Source organism: Octopus bimaculoides, chromosome 2 (genome assembly GCF_046866305.1).
Source record: "Octopus bimaculoides isolate indiv1 chromosome 2, ASM4686630v1, whole genome shotgun sequence".
Taxonomy (NCBI): domain Eukaryota; kingdom Metazoa; phylum Mollusca; class Cephalopoda; order Octopoda; family Octopodidae; genus Octopus; species Octopus bimaculoides.
In genome coordinates, this window is record NC_142929.1 from 90,373,795 (window position 1) to 90,396,476 (window position 22,682).

General features: G+C 37.0%; 1 protein-coding gene across 1 annotated transcript in view; it reads left to right on the forward strand.

Annotated features, from left to right (window-relative positions):
- Positions 1-15,143: 15,143 nt before the first annotated feature.
- Positions 15,144-22,682, forward strand: part of LOC106874449 (alpha-1A adrenergic receptor) — a 236,253-nt gene continuing 228,714 nt past the window's right edge. The window contains exon 1 of the mRNA XM_014922188.3: positions 15,144-17,212. The gene's annotated coding sequence lies outside the window, so the exon portion shown is untranslated. The remainder of the gene's footprint in view (positions 17,213-22,682) is intronic.

Here is a 22,682-nt window from a genome sequence, read left to right on the forward strand (position 1 = left end):
TCATATTAAAATTATAGAATATATAAATGAAAATAAAATAAAAATAAAATTTTCAAATTCAAAATGAAAGGTTACAAAATGATGTTTTACAAATTCGAAAGTTTAAATATATTTTATAAGCTGAAATTCCGACCTTTCGGGGTCAATGAAATAAGTACCGGTTGAGCATTGGGGCCTTGTACCTATGGTAGAAAGAATTATTTGAGGCAGTGAGCTTACACAATCGTTAGCACGCCGGGAAAAAGTGCTTAGCGACATTCCGTCCGTCTTTACGTTCTGAGTTCAAATTCCGCCGAAGTAAACTTTGCCTTTCATCCTTTCGGGGTCGATAATTTAAGTACCAGTGAAATACTAGGGTCGGTATAATTGACTACTCCTCTCCTCCAAAACTGCTGGCCTTGTGACAAAATTTGAAATCATCATCGTTATTATTGTCGACTTTGCCTTTCATCATTTCGGAGTCGATGAAATAAGTACCAGTTACTTCCCAAAAATTTCAGGCCTTGTGCCTAGAGTAGAAAGGATTGTTATTATTATTATTATTATTATTATTATTATTATTATTATTATTATTATTATTACTATTAATAATAATAATAATAATAATAATAATAATAAAGGACCATTAAAACAACGAACTTAGCACCTGAGCAACTCTGGGCCCCTATAACAACTGAAGAGGTCACCCAGACACTGCAAAGACTAAGCAACTGGAAAGCACCTGGACACGACAAGATCCCCAATTTCTGGTTAAAACACCTGCCAGCAATGCATAAAAAGCTGGCAGAAAACTTTAACAACATAATAGCAGATCCAGAAACAATGCCTGAATGGCTCACAAAAGGGAAAACCATCTTAATCCCCAAATCCACGGAAACGGAGAAACCACAAAACTATAGACCTATAACCTGTCTCCCTACGATCTACAAAGCCTTTACTGCAATAATATCGCAGAGAGTGAGTAAACACCTGGAAAATAACAACCTGTTTCCAGAAGAGCAGAAGGGATGCTGCAAGGGCTCATACGGCTGTAAAGATCAATTATTGATCAATAAAGCCATAACTGAAGACAGCCGCAGAAAGAAGAAAGGCCTCAGTATGGCCTGGGTGGACTACCAAAAGGCTTTCGACAGTGTTCCCCACACGTGGATTCTGGAAACACTAGCCATAAACAAGGTGGCACCAATTATCATAAAATACATAGAGCACTCAATGAACAAATGGCAGACAGTGCTACAACTCCAAACAAAAGAGGGCCTTGTGAAAACGAAAGCCATCCCCATTAGAAGAGGAATATTCCAGGGAGACACGCTCTCTCCACTCCTGTTCTGCCTGGCACTCACACCTTTAACAGAATTGCTAAATAGAACTGGATGCGGTTACAAATGCTATGGAAAAACAGTCAGCCACCTTCTATATATGGATGACCTAAAATTATATGCAAAAAACGACAAAGAGCTAGAAACACTACTACAGACAGTACACGGCTTTACCAAGGAAATAGAAATGAAATTCGGATTAGAAAAATGTGCCAAAGCAACCCTGAAAAGAGGAAAATTAGTTAAAAGTAGCAATATAACACTAGATAAAGCCAATGAAATAAGAGAACTAGACGAAAGCCAACCATATAAGTATTTAGGAGTCAATGAACTAGATAGGATACAACATACACAAATGAAAGAAAAAATAAAGAAAGAGTACTATAGACGAGTTAGATCAATACTAAAAACAGAGCTCAATGCTAAAAACAAGATAATGGGTATCAACACTTTAGCTGTCCCAGTTATAAGCTACAGCTACAACATCCTTAACTGGACACTAAACGAACTATGTAAAATAGACAGGAAAACAAGAAAAATAATGACAGGATATAGGATGCACCACCCAAAATCTGACATAGAAAGGCTATATATACAACGCACAGAAGGTGGCAGGGGTCTTATACAGCTAGAAAACTATTATAAAATAACCACCATAGGACTGCAAAAATACCTACTCCAGAGAGCAAGGGAAACTAATACAAATAGCCACAAAACACGAGCAAAACAAAAAACTGTTTTCAGTATTTAAGGAAGCTGACAAATACAAACAAGAAATCAATCTACCTAACAAATACGAAGAAGAAGAAGAAGAAACAACAAAAGCTATAAAACAAATGAAATCCAAACTAAAACTAGAACAGCAACGGACCATGATAAAACGATGGCAAGAAAAGCCCCTACATGGTAAATACTGGGCTAAACTAAATGCGAAAGAAATAGACAGAGAAAAATCCCAGCAATGGCTGAGAAGCTCAGGACTCAAAGCAGAGACTGAAGGATTTTTAATTGCTGCACAAGACCAAAGCCTCCCCACCAGAAATTACCAAAAACACATAATGAAAAGAAATATAACAAGTAACTGTAGAATATGTGGAGATGGACAAGAAACAATAAATCATATTATCTCTGGCTGCCCAGTCCTGGCTAAGAAGGAATATATTCACAGACACGACAGAGCTGGGACCTATATACACTGGAAGCTATGCCAACATTATGGAATAGCAGCAGAAAAAAGATGGTATAAACACACGCCAGAAAAGGTCACAGAAAACGAGAAAGCAACCATACTCTGGGATATGCCAATACACACAGATAGAGAAATTAAGGCAAATAGACCAGATATAGTTGTCAAAGATCATGAAGGAAAAAAATGCCTTCTAATTGATGTTTCAATACCAGCAGATGACAACGTTTCTGTAAAAGAAATGGAAAAACTTTCAAAATACAAAGACCTGGAAATAGAGATAACTCGAATGTGGAATCTAAAAACAGAAACAATTCCTATCATAGTAGGTGCCTTAGGTATAATAAAAAAATATTCAGACAAATACATAACAAAAACACCAGGACTTACAAATATATATAACATACAGAAAATTGGACTACTGGGTACTGCACACATTCTACGCAAAACACTTTCAATACAGTAAACATAAGAGCACCACAGCAAACCACAGCACATACCCAAGGCGCACAGAGCTGCGCTCGGTAGTGAAGTGAAAGCACGTTATAAAAATAAAACTAAAACTACTGAATAATAATAATAATTGTTATTTCTTTTTAATCTGTATGCTTGTTACACTCATTCGCTGAGACACACCCAACGACTTAGGGTAAGTGAAAAATAAGCGATGTTACAGTAAGACTGAAAGCTTGTGGAGGGCAAATCACAGGGGCAGAAGCGAAATATCTTCATATAATACAACGGATACACTTAGATTGATAGAGTTTTTCTAAGGATCTGGGCAGTACTTGTCAGCATAATCTTTTGGATTTCTCTGAACATGGTTCTCTTAGGATATTATCTAAAGGTTTTTGACATTCCTTTCTTATCAAACGAAGGGCACCTACAATAAGATGCGACATTTTTCGTATTTCGATTTCCAGGTTCTTATATTTACTTAATTTGTCACATTCCTTTGCTGATATATTTTTATCAGTGGGAACACTTACGTTTATTAGTCTACAAGTATTTTCTTCTCTCTCTTCAATGACTGTTTGGTCGATTTGACTCGATCATTCTGTCGGTGTTGACTGAAAAATCCCAGAGGATAGTAATATGTTTACCTTTAATGACTGGCTCAGGATAATGCTCGTACCAGCAAGCAGGAGTGCTGATTTTGTAGTGTTTACATATTTTCCAATGTAAATACTGTCCTACCCTATCGTGGCGATTTTTGTATTCGTTTGGTGTCAATGCAGTATATCCCGAGAGAAGATGGTCTATTGTCTCATCAAATTTATCGCAGAATCTGCATGTAGGTTCAGAACCGTTTTGAAGAAAGTTAGCCTGGTAGTTTTTGGTAAGCAAGCTTTTATCTTGTTCCGCCAAATATGAAACCTTCAGTCTTTGCTTTCAGTCCTGAGCTTTTCAACCACTGATGAGTTGTTGCTTGGTCTACAGCAGCATTTCGGACACCTGGCACCTAGAATGTCGCCAGGCGCTCACAACCCTCTACCAGTCGGGCAATACCATCGGTGGATGTTCTGCTTAGAAATATATAGAGGATTAGTTGCGGGGAAGTGTGACAACGGTCTAGAGGAAACTCTAGGCGCCGACGAGGAAGAACTTGCTAATCTGTTCCGGTGGACTTTCCGGTCAGGAACTATCATGGATAATTTCCTGATGTCTTTGACCTGGAAGTGCTAACAGCGGACGCTACCTGTTCGAGATAAACTCTACTGGCACGCAGAGTGAGGAAACCGTTCTGCACGCCCTCGTTTAGTGTCTTGGCATTGCTGACTTGTGGGGTTATGTTGAACAGCTGCTGTCACATGTGGGATGGATCCGTCTTTCATGTGAGTATGTAGTGCAAAGACTTCATGAACATTGTGTAGTGGCATCATTGGTAACAGGCTTCAATAGATGTCGTACATTTCTAATTCCCAGAATTAAACTTAGCCTAAGTGATGCAAATATGCCATTCACACTAAACAGACTTCAGTTTACACTTCGACTTGCATATTCAATGGCAATTAATAAGGCTCAAGGGTAAACATTTTCAAAAGTTGGAATACATTTGCCACATTTTCTCGTGGCCAATTATATGTGGCATTTTCAAGAGCACGAGCTATGATCAATATCAAAGTAAGAGTTATGACACTCAATTGAGATAACAGACGAGGCCAAAAACGTGGTGTGACATACATACAAAATATTGTCTAACATGAAGTACTGTGAGGAAGACCACCGCACCAGCTAGCATCACCATCACACCAGCCGCTCCATCAATTTCTTCGACTAAAGATGGTACTCTAGCATGGCTACCGTCAAATGACTGGAACAAGTAAAAGAATAAAAGAATACCAGCAAGACGTTCCGTACCATTAAACCAAGATGGTTCTTTGAATATGTACGATGTATTTTAAGGTTAAATAGTAATTCCATTTACGTTTGTGTAACTGAGATATTTTGTTTGGATTATACAGTCATTGGTGTTACATTACTTTCTATATTCTGTAACTCTCACAATATACTTTTCTAGATCTGAGATTTTTGTGGGGAGGAGGGCAAGTTGATTAGATCGACTCCAGTACACAACTGGTATTTAATTTATCGACTCCGAAAGGACGAAAGGTAAAGTCGACATCGGGCGAATTGGAACTCTGAACGTAGACAGACGGTCATAATATGCAAACATTTCTCAAGGCACCAGTACACTGTTTACAGATGCTTACATTTTTTATGTTTTCCGTGAATTTTTCACAGGTCCAGCTAGTTATTATTATTATTATTATTATTATTTGTTTGACTTTTGCTTTGTATTTGTACAAGTTGGCTCCAAGTCTCACCCAGAGACCTCAAGAGACAAGTTAGAAGTTCATGTTGGTGTTATGCATAGGGTGTCATATATTTGGTTTTGTACATAGTATTGTTTTAGAGAATGTTTAAGAAAACATAAGAAAATTATGAGTTTGTTTTAAAATTTTAGATTACATAGACAGTATTTTCTGTAGGATATGGGCAGTTCCCATGAGCACTATCTTTTGAATGTTTGCCATTTTGGGGTTTCCTGGTATCTGAGCTAGGTAGCAATCAGCCTCTTTTGCTATCATTCCTAGGGCACCTATCACAACAGGTACTGTTTTAGTCTTCAGGTTCCACATTTTACCAATTTCTATTTCAAGATCTTTATACTTGCTCAATTTTTGGTAGGCCTTGACAGATATATTTATATCGATTGGGACAGTCATATCAATGAGGAGGCATGATTTTTGTCTGAAGTCTTTCAATATAATGTCTGAACTATTTGCATCTATCTTTTTGTCAGTAAAGTTCCAGGTGAGTGAGATGTGATCATTTTCAAGCATTGGCGATGGTCTGTGTTCCCACCACTTTTATCGTGGGGTAGGTCCAGGTTTTTTCAAATTATCCAGTGAATATATTGTGCAGCTCTATCATGCCTGTTGAGATACTCTGTACGCGCAAGAAGACAGCACATGGAGACAACATGGTCAATGGTTTCATTTTGTTGTTGACATACGCGACATGTTGGGAAGCTGCCGTTCTTTAATATGTTGGCCTGGTAGTTTCTTGTAGGTATCATCATCATCATCATCATCATCATCATCATCATCATCATCATCATTATTATTATTATTATTATTATTATTATTATTATTATTATTATTATTATTATTATTATTATTATTATTATTTATAGCATAGGCAAAGGGCCAGATTAAATCTATATAGGGAAAGATTATAGTAGAACATATCAAACATATCAATGATCATGATATTTTATCGATCCCACTGATTGCATAAATGACAGGTGTGTGTGAAAAGGGAAGTCGATATCTGTTGACGCAGATAAATACATTGTATTTTGTCGGATACTCTTCTGATTCTGCCATCTCTCTCTCGCTCCAAACGTCCCTCCCACCCCACCCCCTCTACCCACCCCTCTCTCTCTCTCTCTCTCTCTCTCTCTCTCTCTCTCTCTCTCTCTCTCTCTCAGTCTCTTTCAATCTCTTACCTCATTAAACGTTCAAGTATTTCGTATATTGTAACTTAATAAAATTGTTTTCGCCGGATTAAAATTGTTTAACTTTTGGTTACTTTCATAGTTTATTTCATGTCTACTGTTTTTCTTTGTTGATTGTTTTTACGTATATTGTGCTATTAATGAAGCTTCCGTAGATAAACTCTGTGTGTGTGTGTGTGTGTGCGTGTGTGCAATTCTCTATACGATGTTAGTGTTATCGACTAATGCATATATATCTAGTTTATTTGTTTTGTTGTTTTTCTTCTCTCTATTATAATGTGATGTAATGGTTTCGTGTGGTGAATGCGTCTATAAACACAGGTGCAAACACACTCGCACCTTCTGATGCGTAGATGTTAGAAAAACACAAACATCCACACAAAATAAATAAAGTTATCCTGTCATTGACACGCGCACATACATTTACACATATAGACATATACAGATAAACATAGACAAGATGAAACATAAACACACGAAAATTCACAGCACGTTATAAACACGCATATATATTAACACTTACATATATGCTGACCGAAAAATTAAAAGCTACAATGGTTGTTTCAAATCTTCTCGATTTACCAATAACTAACTGACCCTCGTAGTGTTCAGATAAACAACAGCAGGACTAAAAGAATGCCTGCAGAGAAATTAGCAGGCATTAATGCGATGAGTCTAACAAATGCGATTCCACAGAATCAGTTTTCGGTGATTATTTTTTCTGCCCCCGGTAGAGTGTCGATAAACAATAGCAATGCTAAAGGAACATTCGCTGATAATTTGTAAGAAGCCGTTGCTCTTTTTGAGTAGAACAACAATGTCTGTTCAGCAGTGTCCTTCTAATATAGTGTTGGATAACATTCCTATTTCGAGGGTTGTCTAGACTACAGTTTTAAATGTATCCTTATGTATCCTATTAGGTTTGATGGAATTTATAAATATTTTGATGCATCGCTACGCGCGTTTTCACGAGTGACATGTTTCCTAGGATTATAGTCCGTATTCCTGCGATGGTTACAGTACAATCCATAGAATCCATGGACATTAGGTGGATCATAGTTCAGGCTTTCATTTCATCAGGCGATATAGCATCAAAATTGGAAGAATCGACTGCATAACCGGATGTCGATTGGAGTATGTGGACAGTACTGTGTGCATTTTGTAAGGAAGAATAGAATGATGATGGAAAGAGAGAAAAGAACGGTAACAATAAAGGAGAGTGGGGAGTACTTATTCTTTTCAGCCTTGTACTTATTCTATCGGCCTCCTTTCCGAACCGCTAGGTTACGGGGAGTTAAACATAGACACAAAGACATACAGACACATGCGGACGCGCGCGCGTACGTACACACACACACACACACACACATGTTTCCGATGGTCTTCTTTCAGTCTCCGTCATCCAAATCCATTCACAAGGTTCTGGTCGGCCTGAGGCCATAGTAGAAGTCACTCGCACCAAGATGCCACGCAGTGGGATAAAACCCGGAACCATGGTGAGGAAGCAAGCTCCTTAGCATACAATCACGACTATATATATAGATACACACATATATATATATATCTACACACACACACATGCACACACACATACACACACAGACATACACACACACACATACACACACACACATATATATATCATGTAATTGGTTACCCATTAACTCACCTGAGTTCATCCATTACTCCCTTTGACGGTCTTGTTTTACATCCAATTGGGTGTCCGTAAACCCCCTCTTTTTTTCACCAAGCATGCTTGGTGGTGTTGTCGATTTAGTCGCTGACCGCCCGACAATGCACTTGCTTCAGCCTAAGAAATATTCGTGGGCTAGGTGCATTAGTCCATTAATATCATTGAGATAAGCATAGATACATATATATATATATATATATATATATATGTAAATCTAGATATAGATAGACAGACAGACAGACAGACAGACAGACAGACAGACAGACAGATAGACAGATAGATAGATAGATAGACAGATAGATAGATAGATAGATAGATAGATAGATAGATAGATAGATAGATAGATACATTTATTTTATTAGCCACACAGGACTCAACGAAGATGGGACAAATACAATGTAAAGCTTTTCTTTTGGGGAGGGGGAAGGAAGGAAAAAAAAAAAGTGGTGGTGTCGATCAAAAGGGATCGTAGGAAGGGAAAAAGGGGGAGTTCAATCAAAAGGGATCGAAAAAAAAAAAAAGACAGATAGATAGATAGATAGATAGATAGACAGATAGATAGATAGATAGTTATACACATGTTAACGAAGCGAACTTCTTAGCTGGTACAGAGTCATATGCAGTTATGTATTCATATAAACATAGAGATTCATGCACACAATACTCACATACGGGCGCGCGCGCGCTCACACGCACACACGCACACACGCACAAACTATATATATATATGCTGCAACATACATGCATATGCATAACATATACACGCATACACGCATACACGCATACACACTGACATGTTTCAAATATATAAACACACATACAAGCACACACACACACACATATACAAAATCACACGCACGCACATGCACGCACACATTAAGCATGTTCAACTATTTATTAGACATATATAAGTGCGTGTGCTTGAGCGCATATACGTGTGTATGTGTGTGTGTGTGTATCCGTGTGTCTATTTGTGTGCGTGTGTGTGTGAGTGGACATTATTGTAGTGAAAAAATGCCTCACACAAGGATGTATTTAAAATATACACACGCACACTCTCATACATACTCATATATATGTACGTAGGCGTGCACATATGCATACGTGCACTTGCACACACATACCCCCTCACACACGCACACATACACACACTGATGCATGCACATATTCTATTATTGTTCCAGTCAAGGCGTTAGTCGACGCAGATTACAGAACATATCTTGAAGTTTTCCCTAATCGTACTACACTTTTTGCTGAACCGCTAGTAATGGAAACGTAAACAAACGAATACCGTTTGTTAAGCAGTACGAAACAAATACAACGAGGCACACGTACACACAACGTCACATGCATGACAACTAGTGTTGGTGTGTTTACGTGCGCATAACTTAGCGGTTCGGACATTTGGCCGATGCAATATGTACCAAGATTTAAAAAATATAAATTACTACTGGGATCAATTCGCTCAAAAGAGAACTAAAAGAAAAAAATCAAGGCGGTACCCCAGCATGGCCACATTCTAATGACTGAAACAAATAAAAGGGATAAACGAAATATCATGTAAATGGGTAGCCATTGACTCTCCTGAGTTCAACCATCACCCCTTTGACGGTCTTGTCTTTCATCCCGTTGGGTTGTCGAAAACCATCCCCTCTTTTCACCAAGCATGTTTGGTGATGTTGCCGGTTTAGACAGCCTGACGGTGCAGCAGTTTCGGCGAAAGTGCCGTGCAAAGTTTAAATCTGAATATTCATACAGACACTTATATATATTGGCAGAAACGTTAGCGCGCCGGGCAAGATGCTTAACGGTATTTTTCCTTTGTTTAAGTTTATAGCAGCAGGAGTGGCTATGTGGTAAGTAGCTTGCTTACCAACCACATGGTTCTGGGTTCATTCCCACTGCGTGGCACCTTGGGCAAGTGTCTTCTACTATAGCCTCGGGCCGACTAAAGCATTCCAAATTTACTTTCTTGCCTGTAAACTACCACTACATTCGACGCTTCCGAAGTTTGTTTAAAAAATTCTCTCGCATTCTAAAAGCTAATAATTATCATTAAAACTGACGGTAAGTGTTGTAAGTGCGATCCATTTAGCTTAATGGAAGAGCACTCAACCGGTCTCTAAGAGGTAGAGGCATGCTGACAACTTTTTACCGTCTTATAAGGGTAAAAACTCAATCTTTCTCTCTGCTGTTTTCACAACTATATTGCGTTCGAAGCATGCTCTCTTGTCTGTAATATATATATATATATTATATGAGTATATAATTGATAGATAGGATGGTTTAAAGCTATCTTCAGCTGCAAACATTCTCAGTCCCAACATTACATCACAAACAAAAAAGGAAAAGAGAGAGAAAAAGGAAAAGTCCACTTAGTATTACCCATTGTAATATGCTTATCCTTAAAATTGTTATTTCTACATAAGAGTTCCTCGGTATTCAAAAATCTGTCCATATTGTGCCACAATTCACCCTACCCTGAATTGTGGTACAATATGGACAGATTTTTGAATACCGAGGAACTCTTATGTAGAAATAACAATTTTAAGGATAAGCATATTACAATGGGTAATACCAAGTGGACTTTTCCTTTTTCTCTCTCCTTTTTCTCTCTCTTTTTCTTTTTTCTTTTTGATTTCTTCTTTGTGATGTAATCTTGGGACTGAGATTGTTTGCGGCTGAAGATAGCTTTAAACCATCCTTTCTATCAATTATATACTCATATAATGATGCAACGACTGTTTGTGTATAAAGCTTGAAACACGTGTACCGCGGAATCCTTTGTGTTCTGTTTTCATTTTATGTTTTAATATATATATATATATATATATATATATATATATATATATATATATATATATATATATCATAACAGGCGTGCCTGTAAGGTAAAACAGCTTGCTTCCTAACCACATGGTTTTTTGTTCAGTTCGACTACGTGTCATGTGTCTTCTACTATAGCTTGGGGCTGACCAAAGCCTTGTGAGCAGATATAGTAGACGGAAATTGAAATCATATGTATATATGTATAAATCTATATGCGTGTCTGTGTTTGTCCCCCGTCACTGCTTGACAACTGGAGTTGGTCTGTTTGCGTCTCCGTAATCTAGCGGTTCGGCAAGATTGTCCGTGAGGATAAATACTAGACTTAACAATAAATCCTGGACTCGATTTGTCCGGCTTTCAAGTGGTGGCCCAGCATGACCGTAATGAAATGACTGAAACATGTAAAAGATAAACATGTATAAGATATATATATATATATATATATATATATATATATATATATATATATATATATATATACAGGGTGTCACAAAAGTCACTCATGGGTTTCAATTTGTAATAGCTTCCTTAACTTTACAAGTAAATGCATGAAATATTGATACAATATAAAGGATATAATGGAAATTAATATGCACAAGACGAATTTTGCAACACCACTACATCACATATGAATATGAAAATGACATCGCTTAAATGGCAGCCATTTTCGGCTTCGCACGCCCGTGCTGTTTCCAAAGCTTGCAGCATAACACCCTCAAAACTTTCAGACGCCATTACTCTGATTTCTCTATTGATGTTCTCCTTCAGTTGCACCAGGGTCTCCGGTTTGCTGACATAAAACCGCTTTTTCAGGTATCCCCACAAGAAAAAATCCGGGCTAGTCAAGTTTGCCAAACCACTAGGTTACGGGGACGTAAACACACCAACATCGGTTGTCAAGCGATTGTAAGGGGACAAACAGAGACACACAAACATATACATTTAGAGACACTTTCAAATTTATCAGAATATTTGCACTGAAGATTGGAATAGAGAAATTTTCTTTCGCTTAACCATGAAACGATTCGTATCCAATTAACTAAAGACTTGTTTTGTTTGTGCTTTTTCCTCCGGTTTTTTGTTCTATGTGTGCCATAAATATCGCCATCCGTTTAGAGAAAAATTTGTAGTTTAGAATCAGTAGTTCTTTGACTGCTATTTCTAAATTTTCAGTATGTTGGAGAAGCAACTCAATGCTAATCCCTGTATATTTATGATGATAAATGGTTTTACCGATAAAGGTTTTTTCATACTGAACTACTTGGCAAAATTGTTAATTATTAATTCTATTATTAATTGACGATTCCCTGCCCTTATTCTTGTATATTTTATATTTGATATCTCTAAGTTAGATGGTTAAACCGTAATCCCTTCCACACGGGACTTTTTTTCATACGGGACTATTTGTGACGCACATGGAATAGATTTCTTTGGGGTGAGATGCCGAAACTCACTGGCCGATGAATTCGTAAGTGCCTTTCTTATCGTTGATTTTTGGTGTCGCATGGCCAAAAATTACCGTGAATTTTTTTAGAGACACTTTCAAATTTATCAGAATATTTGCACTGAAGATTGGAATAGAGAAATTTTCTTTCGCTTAACCATGAAACGATTCGTATCCAATTAACTAAAGACTTGTTTTGTTTGTGCTTTTCCCTCCGGTTTTTTGTTCTATGTGTGCCATAAATATCGCCATCCGTTTAGAGAAAAATTTGTAGTTTAGAATCAGTAGTTCTTTGACTGCTATTTCTAAATTTTCAGTATGTTGGAGAAGCAACTCAATGCTAATCCCTGTATATTTATGATTATATATATATATATATATATATATATATATATGCATATACACGACAGGCTTCTTTCAGTTTCCGTCTACCAAATCCACTCACAAGGCTTCGGTCGACTCGAGGTTATAGTAGAAGACACTTGCTCAAGGTGCCAAGCAGTGGGACTGAACCTGAAATCGTGTTGTTGGGAAGTAAGCTTTTTACGACACAGCCATGCTTGCGCCTATATATATATATATATATATATATATATATATATATATATCTTCCTCCATTTTCTCTTCCTCCGTTTTTCCATTCTTTGAACTTTCCGTCTATCCGACGAAGGGCTCCGCCCGAAACGTCATGCTCTCTCTCTTTTCTTTCCCGAGCATCCAATAACACTACCCGTATCACGTCCTCACTTTGTTGTTTTTTTGTTATTGTTTATTGTGTTTTTTTTAAAACTATATATATATATATATATATATATATATATATATATATATATATATATATATATATATATGCGCGCGCGCGACATACAGTTCCATACCCACTGACTGCAAGTTTCGGACAGAAGTTTCTAAAGTTGATTTCACAATAACCTCTCCGCCTTTCCATCTCACTTTCTTCTCCACCTAAACCCCATTAATCCGCTCGTCATACTCCCCCATATCCCTCCCATAATCTCCCTCCACCAGCGTGTCCACCTTCCCCTGTTCATATCGTTTCTCATTTTCTATTGCATTCATTCGTTCAATCATATATATTCTTATTGTATCCCCGTTTCTTTCTCCTGTACCTTCTTTCCTACTTCAGACACACCTCTATCTCTATCCCTCTTCTATCTTCTCTCTATATCTCCGTCCTTTCTTCTCTCTATCTCTACTTTCGTCTCCCTCACCCATTCTCTTGTAAATCAGTCTTCTCTCTCTCTCCCTCTCTCCCCCTCTCTCTCTCTCTCTCCCTCTCTCCCCCTCTCTCTCTCTCTCTCCCTCTCTCCCCCTCTCTCTCTCTCTCTCACTCCGTATTTCCCTGGATTTTCATACATTCCTTTCATACCGTTTCTCCCTTTACTTTCCCATTTCATTTTCCACTTACTCCTACTCCAACAGAATTACAGCAACCATTACAACCTCTTCTTTTGCTTATTCTCTTCCCACCACTCACGTTTATTTCCTCCAATTACTTCTTCGCTTTGTTTTCCTTTTCTTTACATTTTCTCATCTTCCGCTTCCTTTTTTTCTTTTTCCAATATTCCGTTATCACTTCTTTTCTTCACCTCCTTCTCAAACAGATTGTATCCTTCCTCCTCCTCCTCCTCCTCCTCCTCTCTCTCTCTCTCTCTCTCTCACACACACACGCTCGCTCACTTTTCCCTCACTCTCTCCCTCTTCCCCTTCATCTCCCCCCTCCATAGTCTCATACAATTACTTAACTGTTAACTGTAACAGGTGAGAGAGAAAGAGAGAGAAAGTGAACGGGAGATCGAAAGAGAATACGTTTCTTCCATTATATTTTATTTATTTTATTCGAAATATACTTGCTGAGTATGAAAGTGTGTATGTATGTATATATACACACATACGTATTTACATGCACACACACACACACACACACTTACACATGGTTATTCACCCACACGTAGACACCCACGCACGCTTATACACATAAGCATTCATACATCTATGTATGTACATGCACTACACAAATTAGCTACACACACGCATACACACATACACATATACACAAATGCACATACTCACCCACACACGCAAATGCACATACTCACCCCCCCACATGCACACACTCTCTCACACACACAAATGCACATATTCACACACACGCACACATACACAAGTGCATATACTCACACACAAACACACACACACAAATGCACATATTCACACACACGCGCACACACACAATGCATATACTCACACACGCCCACATGCACACACACACACACAAATGCATATATTCACACACCCACACACGCGTGAGCACACACACACACACTCACACACACACACACACACACACACACACACACATATACACACACACACTCACACACACACATCGCACACACACACACACACACGCACACCGACATAATGCTTGCGCGCACAAAAGTTTGCGAAATGCTAGCAACACGAGCAGCAAATTCCGGGAATCTATGATTCGATTGGATGTCGGCACTGAACGGAAGGAACTAAATAAAAAAAAAATAAAGAAAAAAAGATACATAAGTAAATAAAGAAAAAAAAATAAAGAAATGACTAAACAAATAAAAAAAAATAAAGAAAAAAAGATACATAAGTAAATAAAGAAAAAAAAATAAAGAAATGACTAAACAAATAAATCTATAGAACAAACAACAACAACAACAACAAACCAGCCACCGAGGAATTCTTCTAAACAACCCCTGAGAGATGAACTACTGTAACGCCAAACAAATATTTCTGAATTATTTTGCTTTGGAATGGATGCAAAGTTGAATTTGTACATCGGCGGCGGCGGGTGTGAATCACTCTTGATTTGCTGGCTGTTTTGTTATAGTCATTTTGTTTGTCATCGTTGTAGTTGTTTTTTTTTGTTTTTGTCTTTGTTTTTTTTGTAGTCTTTGTCCTAGGCATTGTTATTGTTGTTATTGAAGTTTTTTTTGCTGCCATATAGTTGTTGTTGTTCTTCTTCTTGTCGTTATAATCCGTTACTGGTGTTGATACCGTCAGTTTTGTGGTTGTTGCTGTTGTTATCGCAGCGATGGTTGTTGTATTGTCATCACAGTAGTAGTAGTAGTAGTAGTAGTAGTAGTAGTGGTGGTGGTGGTGGTAGCAGTAGTAGTAGTAGTAGTAGTGGTGGTGGTGGTGGTGGTGGTGGTGGTGGTAGTAGTAGTAGTAGTAGTAGTAGTAGTTGTAGTAGTAGTAGTAGTAGTAGTAGTAGTAGTAGTTTTGTTGTTACTATTGCTGTTGTTATTGCTGTTACGGTTGTTGTATTATCGTCACAACAGCAGCAGCACCAGTAGTAGTAGTAGTAGTAGTAGAAGTAGTAGTAGTAGCTGCTGTTGCTGCTTTTGTTCTTGTTCTTGTTCTTGTTGATGTGGCTGCCTTCGTTATTATTGTTGTTAGTTCCGTTCTTGCTATCGCATCGTCGTCGTCGTCGTCGTCGTCGTCGCTGCTGTGGTCATCATCGGAGAAGTCCCATTCATCGAATATCTGCTATCGAACGAACCTACGGCATAGTGATTCTTGCACGGTTTCAAGCTACGCACACTTTCATTTCCATAAATACCCATTGACATCACGCACTGCTTTTTCCTGTCGTTAGGTGCTTATTGTTCTAAGATTTACATTTTAAAAACGACCAGCACAAGAAGTTTCGTTCGTTATTCTTGTCCCTTGCTGCTGTTGAGTTTTTTTAATTTTCTATTTTTAAAAAGTTACATTTTGTTCAGCTTGTTATGGCTTGCCTTTCATAGATGCTAAATTTATACAGAGCGATAGATAATAGAGAAATACCACAGACCGAAAAGAAAACAGCGTAGAATTATCTTCGTTGGATGAATATTTCTCATCCCGGCCCCGGACCGAAAAAGCCGTCGTGGGACTAATTTCACAGCCCAGCTAGGCGAAATATATTTGTACAAGATTTCGTTCGCACTACATTCTGTGTTAGAACTCTTGTGACACACACGTACATATTCAAAAATACACATCACACAACACATATACATTACATACTTATATATACACACGTACTTTTATAAATACATGTGTACAGAAATACATACACATATAACACAATGTACCGTTTATTTTATACTTTATTTTACTTATGAATAAGTTCGGACAAGATCAATCGGAGAAGAAAAAAATTATAACATCGAGAGTGAATGCTTCTATCATCTCGTAGACTTCCTTGTAAATGGTTCCCCATGTGCTAAACATAGCAGCCAAATATCACTTACTATTACTCATAACATCTAAACAAAGAAAAAAAACATAGATAACAATTTGCGCTATGTCTGAATAAGAAATAACTGCACAATCACGGCTGTAAAACTTTCATCAGGTTGTTTGATCCATCAGAATTATTGGGGCTTAAAACCAAAATAAATAAATACAAAGCAATCAACAATTAGTGGAAAGTGTACTTGTAAATTATACTTTACATATGAGTATATCTCTTAGTAATCCTGGTGACATCATTCTACTAATGTGCTCAGTGTATCTACTCCTGGATTCTACAAGCTAAACATCCACGACGCTCAGTTGGATAACTAACTTGCTACCCAGTTGAAACCTTTTTCTTAGTTAAAGACTATACACACGGATGCAATACCCCGATCCGCTGGTTACCTATGAATTATGAGACAATTTACCGGTAAAGGTAAGTAGAAATTGTATATCGGTCGTAACCATGTAAATAATGAGTGTGGGAGCCGGTGGTGCCTGGTTTATGCGGTGTGTTAGAAATAGATGATAAATATAAGATTTAATCACATGCTCCAGTCATAAACAGGAAGGGTATATATACGATAATAAAGTCAGAAACGATGCAAATATGCATACATACGTGCATACATACACACACATACATGTATACAAACATGTATATATACATGTGCAACTGATTTAAAGCGTGAGTATGTATGTACATACTTATATATTTTAGATACCATACTATTTCTACAGCCTTCAAACTATCTACCTACTTATATTCTTGCCTATCATCTACACACATACATACACTTATATATGTATGCGTATGTATGTATGTGCATATATATATATATGTATATATATTTATATATATATACATACATATATATATATATATATGTATATACACACACACACATGCATATGTACGTGTACATGCAAGCATTCTTAAACACATAGATATGAGTGTGTGCTTAAGCATCTCTCTATGTGTGTCTCTCTCTACCGGTGCTGAGCTTCTTAATTTAGAAGTTCAACCGAAAGATGGCCCGAAAGAATAAGTACTTATGTACGCATGCATGTATGTGTATACGATAGATAGATAGGTAGGTAGATAGATAGATAGATAGATAGATAGATAGATAGATAGATAGATAGATAGATAGATAGATAGATAGATAGATATATGGATAGATGAAGAGATATATAGACAGATAGATAGATAAATAGATAAACAGAGACAGATGGATAGATATGGGTACAGTGACATTATACATGACTGTATGAGTGTGTGTGTTGTGTGAGTGTATGTATGCATATATGTGTGTGAGTGTGTGTGTGTGTGTGTGTGTCAGTGTGTGTATATATATGTACGAGCAAACGTCTATCGATCTATCGATCTATCTATGTATCGCTCTATCTATCTATCTATCCATCTCTTTATCTATCTATGTATATATATATATATATATATATATATATATATATATATATCTATTCGTGTTTCTCTCTTTCTCTCTCTCTCTCTCTCTCTCTCTCTCTCTCTACATATATATATATATATATATATATATATATATACATACATATATATATATATATATATATATATATATATATATATATATATATATATATATATATATATATATATATATATATATATATATACATGTATATAGATAGATATTCATACAAGCATTAAGTCATAAATATAAGCGTCTAAAGGTATGTATATACACATATACATATATGTATGTACATATATATATACATATATATGTATATTTATGTATATATATATATATGCATATATATACATATATATATATGTACATATATATATATATACATATATATATATGTATATTTATGTATATATGTATATATGCATATATATACATATACATTCTCTATTTCCGAGCGTTAAACTAATACATCCTTTTATTGTTATATATATACATATATGCATATGAACATTTTGTTTACAGATGTATGTATATATAAGCGTGTACATAAGTGTATATATCTATGTGTATATCAATGCTTGCTATTGTGTATAATTGTATACAATGCGAACAGATTGCAGTAGTGCGATTGGTAATAGATATATGTTCAAAATGAATTGAAGAACTTTGTCTACTTGCTTCAGTTTCAAAGCAAGGTCTCGAATCAAACCACATACTGGACAAGTACATCTCCGAAGCACGCATACAGGTGCATATACACCGACATTGAAATACGCTCGCGCGCGCACGCACACGCACATACACACTCACATACCTATATCTATTTATATACGTGAACAACATGCATGCACATGCACACACATACATGAACGTTCCCACATGGAACAAACTCTTTGTAAGACTGGTACTTATTCCATCGGTCTCCATTGCCGAATCATTAGTTACGGCGACGTAAGCCCCGGTTGTCAAGTGATGGTGGATACACACACACACACACACACACACACACACACACACACACACACATATATATATATATATATATATATATATATATATATATATATATATATATATATACACACATATACGACGGGCTCCTTTCAGCTTCCGCCTACCAAATCCACTCACAAGGCTTTGGTTGGCCCGAGGCTACAGTAGGAGAAAGTTGCCCAAGGTGCCACGCAGTGGGACTGAACCCGGACTAATGTGAACCACACAGCCACGCAAGTTAACAATATGTACGTATGTATGTATGTACACACATCTGCGTGGAGTGAGATACATACGTATATACATAGAGGTACACGTACACACACATACATACATATTTATATAAATAATATGTATTCACATTCATATATTTTATTCTTTAATTTGTTTGAGTCACTTTACTGCGGTCATGCTGGGGCACCGCCTTTAGTCGAACAACTTGACCCCAGGATTTATTGTTTGTAAAACAAGTACTTATTCTATCAGTGGTTTTTTGTCGAACCGCTAAGTTAAGGAGACGTGAACACACCAACATCGGTTGTCAAGCGCGATTATGGGAGGGGAGAAACACAGACGCACAAACATTCACACACAGACACACGCACATATGCATATATATATATATAGAGAGAGAGAGAGAGAGAGATATGCAGGGCAGGGAATCGTCAATTAGTAATAACATTTTAGAGTAATAATTTGTAGTTTTGGAATCAGTAGTTCTTTGGCTGCTATTTCTGAATTCTCAGTATGTTGGAGAAACAGGTTACTGTCAATCCCTATATATTTATGATTATATATATATATATATATATATATATATATACGATTGGCTTCTTTTAGTTTCCGTCTACCAAATCCACTCACAGGGCTTTGGTCGGCCGGAGGCTAGAGTAGAAGACACTTTGCCAAGTTGTCACGCAGTGGGACCGAACCTGGAAACATGTCGTTGGTAAGCAAGCTACTTACCACGCAGTCACTCCTGCGCATGTATAATGCACTTAATACATATAAAGAATACTTAACACATGCTACTTCTATATGCTGTGTACAAACATTTAAATAAGTGTATATATTTATAGAAATGCCACTGTATTGTATCAAATATATCATCCACTTCATCTAAATCCAGGACCAAGTTCTGCAATAGTCTTGGGTTCAAAAACCCACATCGCTTCAATGCCATGCTTCAAAAATTAAGAAAGCTACATAATGTGGACGTTGATGTCTTCGAAAAGGAACTAGACTCCCGCCTCTCTACAATACCGAATGAGCTGATGGCCCGTCATGAGGTACAGACGGGGGCAGTGGAATCGAACTCACCCATACTCCAAATGAGCCAACAGCTGAGAAACAGCACATGCACACACACACACTGAAATCTGTACACACACACATGCATACATATATATATACTGAATCTAAATTTAGCATATAGTTTACCTGTGAAGGTCTAAACTTGCTGGCCACGTTACTATCATTAATAACGGTAATAACACTTCTTTAGATATATATATATATATATATATATATATATATATATATATATATATATATATATATATATATATATATGTGTGTGTGTGTGTGTGTGTGTGTGTGTGTGTGTGTGTGTGTGTGTGTGTATTATTCAAAAGAATTCCAACTCTGTTTTTCTTATGTTTTATTTATATTCTTACACACATAAGGTGTATTGAATAAACTGTCGTCTAAATTACGCAAAAATGAAATAATATTGACATCTCATTTTAACAGATATATTTACCAAAATTACATAAAAATATTTTGAAATACGAAAGGCTAGATTTATTCAATAAAATCGCCATTGGCTTCAGCCACGGCTTTCAGACGACTTCGGAATTTTCTGCAACTCTTCTGAACGGTCTCCTTGTTTAAGTTGGTGAATGCTGCCATAATCCTTGCCTTCCGTTCATCTTTGGTGTTACAAGGAGTTTTGTTGGTCCCTCACTCAACTGTGCCCCACACATAATAATCAAGGAGGTTGCAGTCTGGGAAGTTTGGGGGCCAGATGTTAGGGGTGATGTGGTCGCAGAAATTGTTTGACAGCCATAACTGGGTTCTCCTGCTTGTGTGGCATGGTGCAGAGTCCTGTTGCCTGACATAGGGTTTTCTAGCAGCACCTCTCTTGACCCAGGGTAGCACTACGTCTGTTTTTCAGAGTGAATTGCGTCATGTTGATGTTTTTTTCTCGCAGATGGTACCCAACTGACACTATTATACTATGTAGTCGACAAAAATCAAAAGACAACAATGCGCATGCTCGAAATTAATAATATAAAATGGTAACAATTTACCCATTGCACCCTTTATATATATATATATATATATATATATATATATATATATATATATATATATATATATATATATATATATATATATATATATATATATATATATATATATATATATATATATATATATATATATATATATATATATATATATATATATATATATATACATAGGCGCAGGAGTGGCTGTGTGGTAAGTAGCTTGCTTACCAACCACATGGTTCCGGGTTCATTGGGCAAGTGTCTTCTACTATAGCCTCGGGCCGACCAAAGCCTTGTGAGTGGATTTGGTAGACAGAAACTGAAAGAAGCCTGTCGCGTATATATGTATATATATATATATATGTATGTGTGTGTATATGTTTGTCTCTGTGTCCCCCCAACATCGCTTGACAACCGATGCTGGTGTGTTTACGTTCCCGTAACTTAGCGGTTCGGCTAAATAGACCGATAGAATAAGTACTAGGCTTACAAAGAATAAGTCCTGGGGTCGATTTCCTCGGCTAAAGGTGGTGCTCCAGCATGGCCGCAGTCAAATGACTGAAACAAGTAAAAGAGTAAAGAGTAAAGAGGATTCTTTTATTCTTTTACTTGTCTCAGTTATCTGACTGTGGCCATGCCGGAGCACTGCCTTTGGTCTAACAAATCAACCCCCCGGACTTATCTTTGTAAGCCTCGTACTTATTCTGTTGGTGGTCTATTGCCGAACCACTACGTTACAGGGACGTAAACACACCAACATTGGTTATCAAGTGACGGTGGGTGGTAGGACAAACACAGACACACAATTGCATACATACATACACACATACATTTATATATATATATATATATATATATATATATACGACGGGCTTCTTTCAGTTTCCTTCTATCAATTCCACTCGCAAGGCTTTAGTCGTCTGAGGCTATAGTAGAAGACACTTGCCCGAAACCATGTGGTTGGGAAGCAAGCTTTTTATTACACAGCCACTCTTGCGCCTAAGATATATATATATATATATATATATATATATATATATATATATATATATGTGTGTGTGTGTGTGTGTGTGTGTGTGTGTGTGTGTGTGTGTGTGTGTGTGTGTGTGTGTGTGTGTGTGTGTGTGTGTGTGTGTGTGTGTGTAAGAAAGAAAGAAAATAG